General features: G+C 54.3%; 1 protein-coding gene across 1 annotated transcript in view; it reads left to right on the top strand.

Annotated features, from left to right (window-relative positions):
- Positions 1-2,104, top strand: part of LOC144952067 (dihydrolipoyllysine-residue acetyltransferase component of pyruvate dehydrogenase complex, mitochondrial-like) — a 43,951-nt gene extending 41,847 nt beyond the window's left edge. The window contains 1 exon segment of the mRNA XM_078882466.1: positions 1-2,104. This exon segment is cut by the window's left edge and continues 784 nt beyond it. The gene's annotated coding sequence lies outside the window, so the exon portion shown is untranslated.
- The last annotated feature ends 10,893 nt before the right edge of the window (positions 2,105-12,997 follow it).

Below are 12,997 nucleotides of genomic sequence, written 5' to 3'. Positions count from 1 at the left end.
GGGGGGAGCACAACCAATTAAACGCAACAACAAAGCAGTTCTTAAAGGGAACTTCTTTTCGCGCCGTACGCAAGCCGACGCCGCTAAGCGGACGTCGTGTTGTCCAACTTGGGCCCTGGGTGGCTCTTTTGCGGACAGAGAGCCGTGCCCCCCCCCCCCCCGCTCCCCCCGGCAGGGAGTGATCGCAGTAGCTGGCGGACAGGGCATAGACCTCTCCCACCACCCCCCCCCCCCACCACCGTTTGCGTGCGGAGAGACGTCAGCCTCACCCGTTTTTGTCACCAGATTATTTAACATTTTATGCATTTTGAGGAATTGTGCCCCCCTTGTCTTGTCGTTCTTATCGTTGTCGTAAACCAGTGCTTCCTAAACCTTCACTGCAGCCTTGGCGGAACCTTCTTTGGTTTTGGGCGTTAAGAAAGTTCATTGTTAATAACCAAATCTCGATTTGAAGTTTTCGTGACTGCAGGGATCCATACTCTTTGGTTCTCTCGGTAAAGTCACGTGGGTAGAAAATCTAAATAAATTAAATGACGACGTTTCGGGTGCAACACAAGCGTCCGTCATCAGGTGGGACAACCACAGCAAGAAACAATTGCTGAAGTGGGCAAAAGGGCTGATGAAACGGTTGTAAAATGGAGCCTTTTTGCCAAAATCAAAGTGTGAAAAAACAAGAATAGGTTTGTACGCTTTCTGGCAATCAAACAGGAGCTGTGTTAAGTTTGTCAAACACCAAATAGAGGAAACCTTTTGCAAGGAATCTATATACTGCATGTGGTGAACATGCAAATATCCATCGCTCTGATAATATTCGATGCATTGTCTTAGAAACTGATTGGCCTACACCTGGATTCATTGCAAAAGGTTTCTATTTTGCGAGGGATCAAAAGGGTGGCGTCATGCACCCCAGGTGAAGAAGAACCACGAATCTGGCTGTCGCCTGATGAAGCTGGTTGTGATTACTGGCGAAACGTCACGGTACTCAGATTGTAAACGTTGTGGCTTTGCTTTCCAACACACAACCGGTTAGTGCTGTACTAGCCACGAATTGGCCACGTCCTGTTCTCTAAACCTTGATAATTGGCCGTGTCGCGTGGTGGCGGGCTTAAAGACACAGCATTTATATCTACGCGGTCTGACCCTAACAAATCCGTATCATGGATCATATTAATCGCGGAAGCCGACTAACGTGTTAGGAAGGAACCACTGGTTTTGAGGAATTGACCCCTTTGTATTATTATTGTTACATTATTGTTGTTGTTGTTGTCTTAAATGGGGGGTGCAGGGGGGGGGATGTTCGTTTTGCTTCTCGATTGCACGCTGATGTCCAGATCTATCTTTCTCTTGGGTGGGGGGGGGAGGGGTTTACAAAGAGGGGATATTGATTAGCCAGGCCGCTTAAGCCAGCACTCCATAGTCATGTCATCACACAAAGACAAAGATCCCCCGTGTAGCCTTCACATACTGTAGGGGCAAGTGCTGTTAGCGAGCACCTATGAAGGCCGGAACGGCACACGAGGGGGTGGGTGGCCAGCACCACGCACGACCGCCTTTGTCTCCCCGGTGGCGATCTTTACACAGCGCACCAGGCACTCGTTTGATTCGACCTAGGGGAGGAGGCCCAGGGTCGGTTCGGACAATCGCCACTGGTGTTGGCCGTGAGCGGGAATCGGACTCAGGTCGCCGGGTTCACAGCGCAGCGTAGCGCTAACCAGCTACGCCATCGCTCCACCACTCACTACCCACTACACCACACACATCACACCACACACACCGCACACCACACACACCACACACACCACACCACCACACACCACACACACCGCACACACCACACACACCACACACACCACACACACCACACCACACACACCGCACACACCACACCACACACACCACACACCACACACACCACACACACACACACCACACACGCGAGCAGAGACGCACAATAAATGTCTTGCCCCGTTGGAGACCTCAGAGCATGCGTTTGAAGTCTGAGTTCGACCCCTGGGGGGAGGGGAGGGGAGGGATTGCCCCTGGGCTCGGCTCGGTCTCGCCGGGCGTGCGTTTGTCGCGGCCTTGAATAAAGGAATTTGTCTGACCCCACAGCGTCCCGGGGAAACTTCACCACCGTGAGACGCGAGAGAGTTGAGCGACGTTTTGCCCACCGTGGATGGTGATGAACAGGGTTGCACGCCGAAGAAGATGAAGGCGACCTGGTGATGATGGTGATGCAGGCAGTGGTGAGAAGGAAACTGCCACTGTTTGGACACACACACACACACGTGTAGTAGGATGGACCACGACAGGACAAGTAAAAGTGTCGTTCGGAACAAATGAGAGGAACTGGAAAGAGATGAAGACCGAACGGGGAATTGGCTTTTGAGAATCGTCAGAGATTGGTGCCAGACACGTGTGGCCCCGCTCGGACATAGTGGCACGACAAGTGAGTGGGTGGGTGAGTGTGTGGGTATGTGAGTGAGTAGGTGAGTGGTTGGGTGGGTGAGCGTGTGTGTGATGGGGTGAGCGAGTTGTTGGGTGGGTGAGTGGTTGGGTGGTGTGTGGGTATGTGAGTGAGTAGGTGAGTGAATGGGGTGAGCGAGTGTTGGGTGAGTGAGTGAGTGACCTTCAGTGTGGTGGGTGAGCGTGTGAGTAACGGGGTGAGTGAGTGGTTGGGTGGATGAGTGAGTGACCTGCAGTGTCGTGGGTGAGCACTATGGGTGAGACATAACAGTCCATCGGGTAGACTGAGCTCAGTTTCCGTTTTGCCTCCCACGGTGCAACCCCAACCCATTGTGTGACCCCAACCCCATTGTGTGACCCCAACCCACGGTGTGACCCCACCCCACGGTGACCTCAACCCACGGTGACCTCAACCCACGGTGTGACCCCAACCCACGTTGTGACCCCAACCCACGGTGTGATCTCACCCCACGGTGACCCCAACCCACGGTGACCTCAACCCACGGTGTGACCCCCACCCACGGTGTGACCCCACCCCACGGTGTGACCCCAACCCACGGTGTGACCCCAACTCACGTGACCCCAACCCACGGTGTGACCCCCACCCACGGTGTGACCCCAACCCACGTGACCCCAACCCACGGTGTGACCCCCACCCACGGTGTGACCCCAACCCACGGTGTGACCCCAACCCACGGTGTGACCCCAACCCACGGTGTGACCCCAACCCACGGTGTGACCTCAACCCACGGTGTGACCCCAACCCACAGTGACCTCAACCCACGGTGTGACCCCAACCCACAGTGACCTCAACTCACGGTGTGACCCCAACCCACAGTGACATCAACCCACGGTGTGACCCCAACCCACGTGACCCCAACCCACGGTGTGACCCCAACCCACGGTGTGACCCCAACCCACGGTGTGACCTCAACCCACGGTGTGACCCCAACCCACAGTGACCTCAACCCACGGTGTGACCCCAACCCACAGTGACCTCAACTCACGGTGTGACCCCAACCCACAGTGACATCAACCCACGGTGTGACCCCAACCCACAGTGACCTCAACTCACGGTGTGACCCCAACCCGCAGTGACCTCAACCCACGGTGTGACCCCAACCCACAGTGACATCAACCCACGGTGTGACCCCAACCCACAGTGACCCCAACCCACGGTGTGACCCCAACCCACGGTGTGACCTCAACCCACGGTGTGACCCCAACCCACAGTGACCTCAACCCACGGTGTGACCCCAACCCACAGTGACCTCAACTCACGGTGTGACCCCAACCCACAGTGACATCAACCCACGGTGTGACCCCAACCCACAGTGACCTCAACTCACGGTGTGACCCCAACCCGCAGTGACCTCAACCCACGGTGTGACCCCAACCCACAGTGACTTCAACCCACGGTGTGACCCCAACCCACGTGACCCCACCCCACGTTGTGACCTCAACTCACGGTGTGACCCCCCCCCACGGTGTGACCCCCCCACGGTGTGACCCTACCCCACGGTGACCCCAACCCACGAGGGATGAGGTCTGCTGAGGCTGCGGTGCCTCAGATATTGGAAGAGGTCACCCCCTGTGAGTGGCTGGCTGAGGTCCCATATGTTGAGGACGTACTGAAGGCGATCCAGAGTCTGAGACCAGGAAAGGCACCGGGGAAAGATGATCTCCCGAGCGAAATGCTGAGGGAGGGTGGCGTTTGTGCACAGACTGCCCTACATGACATCATGACAACAGTCTGGGTCACTGGACGGGTTCCGCGGGACTGGAAGGATGCCCTGGTGGTCCCCCGTCTTTAAGAAGGGGGACCGCACAGACTGTAACAACTACAGGGGCATCTCACTCCTCAGTGTGCCGGGAAAGGCCCTGGCAAGGATTATTCAGCATCACCTTGCCAGGCCCGCTGAGGAGAGGCTTGCGGAGCCCCAATGTGGTTTCTGTAAAGGGTGGTTCTGCACAGATGCCATGTTTTCTGTGACGCCACATCAAAATATGCAACTTTAAATAAATATAGACAACACGTTCTACTTAATTAAATAGACTTTTTAATAAATGTTTTCTCCTACAACATCAGAAGTGCAGCGCCACATTAAATATGCACTACAATGACAATAGTTGAAAGCGATTTGAAGCATGTTTTATATTCTATTCACCTTTATTCTTTATTACCAGGTAAGGACCCCACACTGAGCTGTGTAGTAGTTCTGTTTTCAGAAGCGACCTGGTCATCTCAAGTGATTATCTTAACGACGTGGGCTTATCATCATCATCATCATCACGTGGAAATGTTTATAAGCAGCCCCAACACTCCTCAACGCGTGATGGTGATGATGTTGATACTTCTAAATGTGGAGGGGGAAACCGGAGGACCCGGAGATTTAAAACTAAATCCATGCGACCACGGGGAGAGAGAGAGACACGCAAACTCCACATTCACAGCAGCAGGCATCGTCAGGGTCGGGATCGAATCCACGACCTCCTGTACACCAGGCGAGGTAGTTAACATATCCTAGCCACCGTGATGATGATGAGAGAGACACGCAAACTCCAAATACACAGCAGCAGGCGTCTGGGTCGGGATCGAACCCACGACCTCCTGTAGACCAGGCGAGGTAGTCAACATCTCCTAGCCCCCCCCCCCCCAGGGCCCATTAGCTAATTTATCTTGGCCACGACCACACCCTCGTGTCGGAATTAATAGGCGCTCACTAACACAAACACACTCGCAACAATCTTCCATAAAGCCTTCGAATCGGCTGTTGTGGCAAGTGCTGTTCGCGAGTGGAGCGCACCACGCTGCACCCACGAACTCATTTACGGCTGAGTCGACCCAGGAGTGGCTCGAGACGCCCTCCGCTGACGCTGATCGCCCCGCGCAGAGCGCTAACCGCAGCGCCACCGCTCGCCAGACACCGCCAGTGCCCACGTCAGCGTGGCTCGCGATTGAGCAATCGACTGGGGAGTTCATTGGCTGAAGTTGCCACTTTAGCTGCGGGGTGACTGATGAGGCCGATGATGATGACGGTGAAGAGTCGCCGCTGTTCGACTCGCTCGTTCGAGCTGAGCAGAGCCAGAACCAGTCCATCAAGTGAGTCAGACTCAGTCCATCAAGTGAGTCAGACTCAGTCCACCAAGTGAGACAGACTCAGTCCATCAAGTGAGCCAGACTCAGCCCATCAAGTGAGCCAGACTCAGCCCATCAAGTGAGCCAGACTCAGCCCATCAAGTGAGCCACAGTCAGTCCATCAAGTGAGCCAGACTCAGTCCATCAATTGAGCCAGACTCAGTCCATCAAGTGAGCCAGACTCAGCCCATCAAGTGAGCCAGACTCAGCCCATCAAGTGAGCCAGACCCAGTCCATCAAGTGAGCCACAGTCAGTCCATTAAGTGAGCCAGACTCAGTCCATCAAGTGAGCCAGACTCAGTCCACCAAGTGAGACACTCAGTCCACCAAGTGAGCCAGACTCAGTCCATCAAGTGAGCCAGACCCAGTCCATCAAGTGAGCCACAGTCAGTCGATCAAGTGAGCCAGACTTAGTCCATCAAGTGAGCCAGTCTCAGTCCACCAAGTGAGACAGACTCAGTCCACCAAGTGAGCCAGACTCAGTCCATCAAGTGAGCCAGACCCAGTCCATCAAGTGAGCCACAGTCAGTCCATCAAGTGAGCCACAGTCAGCCCATCAAGTGAGCCAGACCCAGTCCATCAAGTGAGCCACAGTCAGTCCATCAAGTGAGCCAGACTCAGTCCATCAAGTGAGCCACAGTCAGTCCATCAAGTGAGCCAGACTCAGTCCATCAAGTGAGCCAGAATCAGTCCATCAAGTGAGCCACAGTCCATCAAGTGAGCCAGACCCAGTCCATCAAGTGAGCCAGAACCAGTCCATCAAGTGAGCCACAGTCAGTCCATCAAGTGAGCCAGAACCAGCCCATCAAGTGAGCCAGACTCAGTCCACCAAGTGAGCCAGACTCAGTCCATCAAGTGAGCCAGACTCAGTTCATCAAGTGAGCCAGACTCAGTCCATCAAGTGAGCCAGACTCAGTCCATCAAGTGAGCCAGACCCAGTCCATCAAGTGAGCCAGACCCAGTCCATCAAGTGAGCCAGACTCAGTCCATCAAGTGAGCCACAGTCAGTCCATCAAGTGAGCCACAGTCAGTCCATCAAGTGAGCCAGACCCAGTTCATCAAGTGAGCCAGACTCAGTCCATCAAGTGAGCCAGACCCAGTCCATCAAGTGAGCCAGACTCAGTCCATCAAGTGAGCCAGACTCAGTCCATAAATTGAACCAGACTCAGTCCATCAAGTGAGCCAGACTCAGTCCATCAAGTGAGCCAGACTCAGTCCATCAAGTGAGCCACAGTCAGTCCATCAAGTGAGCCAGAACCAGTCCATCAAGTGAGCCAGACCCAGTCCAAGTGAGCCAGACTCAGTCCATAAATTGAACCAGACTCAGTCCATCAAGTGAGCCAGACTCAGTCCATCAAGTGAGCCAGACTCAGTCCATCAAGTGAGCCAGACTCAGTCCATCAAGTGAGCCACAGTCAGTCCATCAAGTGAGCCAGACCCAGTCCATCAAGTGAGCCAGACCCAGTCCATCAAGTGAGCCAGACTCAGTCCATCAAGTGAGCCAGACCCAGTCCATCAAGTGAGCCAGACTCAGTCCAAGTGAGCCACAGTCAGTCCATCAAGTGAGCCAGAACCAGTCCATCAAGTGAGCCAGACCCAGTCCAAGTGAGCCACAGTCAGTCCATCAAGTGAGCCAGACCCAGTCCATCAAGTGAGCCAGACCCAGTCCATCAAGTGAGCCAGACTCAGTCCATCAAGTGAGCCAGACCCAGTCCATCAAGTGAGCCAGACCCAGTCCATCAAGTGAGCCAGACTCAGTCCATCAAGTGAGCCAGACCCAGTCCATCAAGTGAGCCAGACTCAGTCCATCAATTGAGCCAGACTCAGTCCATCAATTGAGCCAGACTCAGTTCATCAAGTGAGCCAGACTCAGTCCATCAAGTGAGCCAGACCCAGTCCATCAAGTGAGCCAGACCCAGTCCATCAAGTGAGCCAGACCCAGTCCATCAAGTGAGCCAGAACCAGTCCATCAAGTGAGCCACAGTCAGTCCATCAAGTGAGCCAGACCCAGTCCATCAAGTGAGCCAGACCCAGTCCATCAAGTGAGCCAGACCCAGTCCATCAAGTGAGCCAGACCCAGTCCATCAAGTGAGCCAGAACCAGTCCATCAAGTGAGCCACAGTCAGTCCATCAAGTGAGCCAGAACCAGTCCATCAAGTGAGCCAGACCCAGTCCATCAAGTGAGCCAGACCCAGTCCATCAAGTGAGCCAGACCCAGTCCATCAAGTGAGCCAGACTCAGTCCATCAATTGAGCCAGACTCAGTCCATCAATTGAGCCAGACTCAGTCCATCAAGTGAGCCAGACTCAGTCCATCAAGTGAGCCAGACCCAGTCCATCAAGTGAGCCAGACCCAGTCCATCAAGTGAGCCAGAACCAGTCCATCAAGTGAGCCACAGTCAGTCCATCAAGTGAGCCAGAACCAGTCCATCAAGTGAGCCAGACCCAGTCCATCAAGTGAGCCAGACCCAGTCCATCAAGTGAGCCAGACCCAGTCCATCAAGTGAGCCAGACCCAGTCCATCAAGTGAGCCAGAACCAGTCCATCAAGTGAGCCACAGTCAGTCCATCAAGTGAGCCAGAACCAGTCCATCAAGTGAGCCAGACCCAGTCCATCAAGTGAGCCAGACCCAGTCCATCAAGTGAGCCAGACCCAGTCCATCAAGTGAGCCAGAACCAGTCCATCAAGTGAGCCACAGTCAGTCCATCAAGTGAGCCAGAACCAGCCCATTAAGTGAGCCAGACTCAGTCCACCAAGTGAGCCAGACTCAGTTCATCAAGTGAGCCAGACCCAGTCAATGAAGTGAGCCAGAATGAGTGCATCAAGTGAGCCAGACTCAGCCCATCAAGTGAGCCAGACTCAGTCCATCAAGTGAGCCAGACCCAGTCCATCAAGTGAGCCAGACCCAGTCCATCAAGTGAGCCAGACTCAGTCCATCAAGTGAGCCACAGTCAGTCCATCAAGTGAGCCACAGTCAGTCCATCAAGTGAGCCAGACCCAGTTCATCAAGTGAGCCAGACTCAGTCCATCAAGTGAGCCAGACCCAGTCCATCAAGTGAGCCAGACTCAGTCCATCAAGTGAGCCAGACCCAGTCCATCAAGTGAGCCAGACTCAGTCCATCAATTGAGCCAGACTCAGTCCATCAATTGAGCCAGACTCAGTCCATCAAGTGAGCCAGACTCAGTCCATCAAGTGAGCCAGACCCAGTCCATCAAGTGAGCCAGACCCAGTCCATCAAGTGAGCCAGACCCAGTCCATCAAGTGAGCCAGAACCAGTCCATCAAGTGAGCCACAGTCAGTCCATCAAGTGAGCCAGACCCAGTCCATCAAGTGAGCCAGACCCAGTCCATCAAGTGAGCCAGACCCAGTCCATCAAGTGAGCCAGACCCAGTCCATCAAGTGAGCCAGAACCAGTCCATCAAGTGAGCCACAGTCAGTCCATCAAGTGAGCCAGAACCAGTCCATCAAGTGAGCCAGACCCAGTCCATCAAGTGAGCCAGACCCAGTCCATCAAGTGAGCCAGACCCAGTCCATCAAGTGAGCCAGACTCAGTCCATCAATTGAGCCAGACTCAGTCCATCAATTGAGCCAGACTCAGTCCATCAAGTGAGCCAGACTCAGTCCATCAAGTGAGCCAGACCCAGTCCATCAAGTGAGCCAGACCCAGTCCATCAAGTGAGCCAGAACCAGTCCATCAAGTGAGCCACAGTCAGTCCATCAAGTGAGCCAGAACCAGTCCATCAAGTGAGCCAGACCCAGTCCATCAAGTGAGCCAGACCCAGTCCATCAAGTGAGCCAGACCCAGTCCATCAAGTGAGCCAGACCCAGTCCATCAAGTGAGCCAGAACCAGTCCATCAAGTGAGCCACAGTCAGTCCATCAAGTGAGCCAGAACCAGTCCATCAAGTGAGCCAGACCCAGTCCATCAAGTGAGCCAGACCCAGTCCATCAAGTGAGCCAGACCCAGTCCATCAAGTGAGCCAGAACCAGTCCATCAAGTGAGCCACAGTCAGTCCATCAAGTGAGCCAGAACCAGCCCATTAAGTGAGCCAGACTCAGTCCACCAAGTGAGCCAGACTCAGTTCATCAAGTGAGCCAGACCCAGTCTATGAAGTGAGCCAGAATGAGTGCATCAAGTGAGCCAGACTCAGCCCATCAAGTGAGCCAGACTCAGTCCATCAAGTGAGCCAGACCCAGTCCATCAAGTGAGCCAGACCCAGTCCATCAAGTGAGCCAGACTCAGTCCATCAAGTGAGCCACAGTCAGTCCATCAAGTGAGCCACAGTCAGTCCATCAAGTGAGCCAGACCCAGTTCATCAAGTGAGCCAGACTCAGTCCATCAAGTGAGCCAGACCCAGTCCATCAAGTGAGCCAGACTCAGTCCATCAAGTGAGCCAGACTCAGTCCATAAATTGAGCCAGACTCAGTCCATCAAGTGAGCCAGACTCAGTCCATCAAGTGAGCCAGACTCAGTCCATCAAGTGAGCCACAGTCAGTCCATCAAGTGAGCCAGAACCAGTCCATCAAGTGAGCCAGACCCAGTCCATCAAGTGAGCCAGACCCAGTCCATCAAGTGAGCCAGACTCAGTCCATCAATTGAGCCAGACTCAGTCCATCAAGTGAGCCAGACCCAGTCCATCAAGTGAGCCAGACTCAGTCCATCAATTGAGCCAGACTCAGTCCATCAATTGAGCCAGACTCAGTCCATCAAGTGAGCCAGACTCAGTCCATCAAGTGAGCCAGACCCAGTCCATCAAGTGAGCCAGACCCAGTCCATCAAGTGAGCCAGACCCAGTCCATCAAGTGAGCCAGAACCAGTCCATCAAGTGAGCCACAGTCAGTCCATCAAGTGAGCCAGAACCAGTCCATCAAGTGAGCCAGACCCAGTCCATCAAGTGAGCCAGACCCAGTCCATCAAGTGAGCCAGAACCAGTCCATCAAGTGAGCCACAGTCAGTCCATCAAGTGAGCCAGAACCAGTCCATCAAGTGAGCCAGACTCAGTCCATCAAGTGAGCCAGAACCAGTCCATCAAGTGAGCCAGACCCAGTCCATCAAGTGAGCCAGACCCAGTCCATCAAGTGAGCCAGAACCAGTCCATCAAGTGAGCCAGACCCAGTCCATCAAGTGAGCCAGAACCAGTCCATCAAGTGAGCCAGAACCAGTCCATCAAGTGAGCCAGACCCAGTCCATCAAGTGAGCCAGAACCAGTCCATCAAGTGAGCCAGAACCAGTCCATCAAGTGAGCCAGACCCAGTCCATCAAGTGACCCAGAACCAGTCCATCAAGTGAGCCAGACCCAGTCCATCAAGTGACCCAGAACCAGTCCATCAAGTGAGCCTCGCGTTCAAAGCACGGCTCCCCATTTCCCTGTTCGCCTCTTTCCCCAACCACCCCCACCCCTCCCACCTCTCCCCTCCTCCCCCACCCCTCCCCTCCTCCCCCACCCCCCCACCCCTCCCCTCCTCCCCCACCCCCCCACCCCTCCCCTCCCCCACCCCCCCACCCCTCCCCCACCCCCCCACCCCTCCCCTCCTCCCCCACCCCTCCTCCCCCACACCCCCCACCCCTCCCCTCCCCCACCCCTCCCCTCCCCCACCCCTCCCCTCCCCCACCCCTCCCCTTCTCCCCCACCCCCTACCTCCTCCCCCACCCCCACCCTTCCTCCCCCACCCCCACCCCTCCTCCCCTCCTCCCCTTAAATCGAACTCTGCAGCACCTCTCACGGCTTTGATGTCGACTGATCGAGAGTGAGAATCTGAAGCGAGTGGTCTCTGATTCGGCTCTGGTGGAGATGGTGGTGAAGGTGGTGATGATGATGCTGGTTCTCCAGGGTCTTCTCGTGTTGGCATTCGTGGCGTGTTTCGGCTGCCGAGCTGAAGCTCGCCTCCACCTCGGTGAGTTGTCCGGAGGGGAAAAAAAAGGAATCGATGAGATCAGGGCCTGTGGCAGATGATGTTATAAAGGGGCCCTAAATAAAATAAAAACACGTAAATATTAAAACAAAAACTCTTAACTTGCATAGTAAAGTAATTGTTTATTTTCGTTTTCTTATACAGACATAATACGACAAATCGCGAACCTTAAACACCCAGTCGTTCATAAAAGTTGAAGGCGGTATCGTACTATAGTGATAGAGCAAGTGCAGAATCACTGAACCGGAATTGATAGTTTGAAAGCATTTAGCGCGGGGCCCTTGAAAGTGTGGGTGCCGTAGCTACTACTACTGCTACACGTGTAGCTACTGCTACACGTGTAGCTACTGCTACACGTGTAGCTACTACTACTACTACACGTGTAGCTACTACCACTACTACTACACGTGTAGCTACTACCACTACTACTACACGTGTAGCTACTACCACTACTACTACACGTGTAGCTACTACCACTACTACTACACGTGTAGCTACTACCACTACTACTACACGTGTAGCTACTACTACTACACGTGTGTGTAGTAGCAGCTGCTGCTGCTACTACACGTGTGTGTAGTAGCAGCTGCTGCTGCTGCTACTACACGTGTGTGTAGTAGCAGCAGCTGCTGCTGCTGCTGCTATACGTGTGTGTAGTAGCAGCAGCTACTACTACTACACGTGTGTGTAGTAGCAGCTGCTGCTGCTGCTACTACACGTGTGTGTAGTAGCAGCTGCTACTACTACTACACGTGTGTGTAGTAGCAGCTGCTGCTGCTGCTACTACACGTGTGTGTAGTAGCAGCTGCTGCTGCTGCTACTACACGTGTGTGTAGTAGCAGCAGCTGCTGCTGCTGCTGCTATACGTGTGTGTAGTAGCAGCAGCTGCTGCTGCTGCTACTACACACGTGTGTGTAGTAGCAGCTGCTGCTGCTGCTGCTACTACACACGTGTGTGTAGTAGCAGCTGCTGCTGCTGCTGCTACTACACACGTGTGTGTAGTAGCAGCAGCTGCTGCTGCTACTACACGTGTGTGTAGTAGCAGCTGCTGCTGCTACTACACGTGTGTGTAGTAGCAGCTGCTGCTGCTGCTGCTACTACACGTGTGTGTAGTAGCAGCTGCTGCTGCTGCTGCTACTACACGTGTGTGTAGTAGCAGCTGCTGCTGCTGCTGCTACTACACGTGTGTGTGTAGTAGCAGCTGCTGCTGCTGCTGCTACTACACGTGTGTGTGTAGTAGCAGCTGCTGCTGCTGCTGCTACTACACGTGTGTGTGTAGTAGCAGCTGCTGCTGCTGCTGCTACTACACGTGTGTGTGTAGTAGCAGCTGCTGCTGCTGCTGCTACTACACGTGTGTGTGTAGTAGCAGCTGCTGCTGCTGCTGCTACTACACGTGTGTGTGTAGTAGCAGCTGCTGCTGCTGCTGCTACTACACGTGTGTGTGTAGTAGCAGCTGCTGCTGCTGCTGCTGCTACTACAC

The sequence above is a fragment of the Lampetra fluviatilis genome, chromosome 65 (genome assembly GCF_964198595.1).
Source record: "Lampetra fluviatilis chromosome 65, kcLamFluv1.1, whole genome shotgun sequence".
Classification (NCBI taxonomy): domain Eukaryota; kingdom Metazoa; phylum Chordata; class Hyperoartia; order Petromyzontiformes; family Petromyzontidae; genus Lampetra; species Lampetra fluviatilis.
This window is presented reverse-complemented; position numbering and strand designations above follow the sequence as displayed.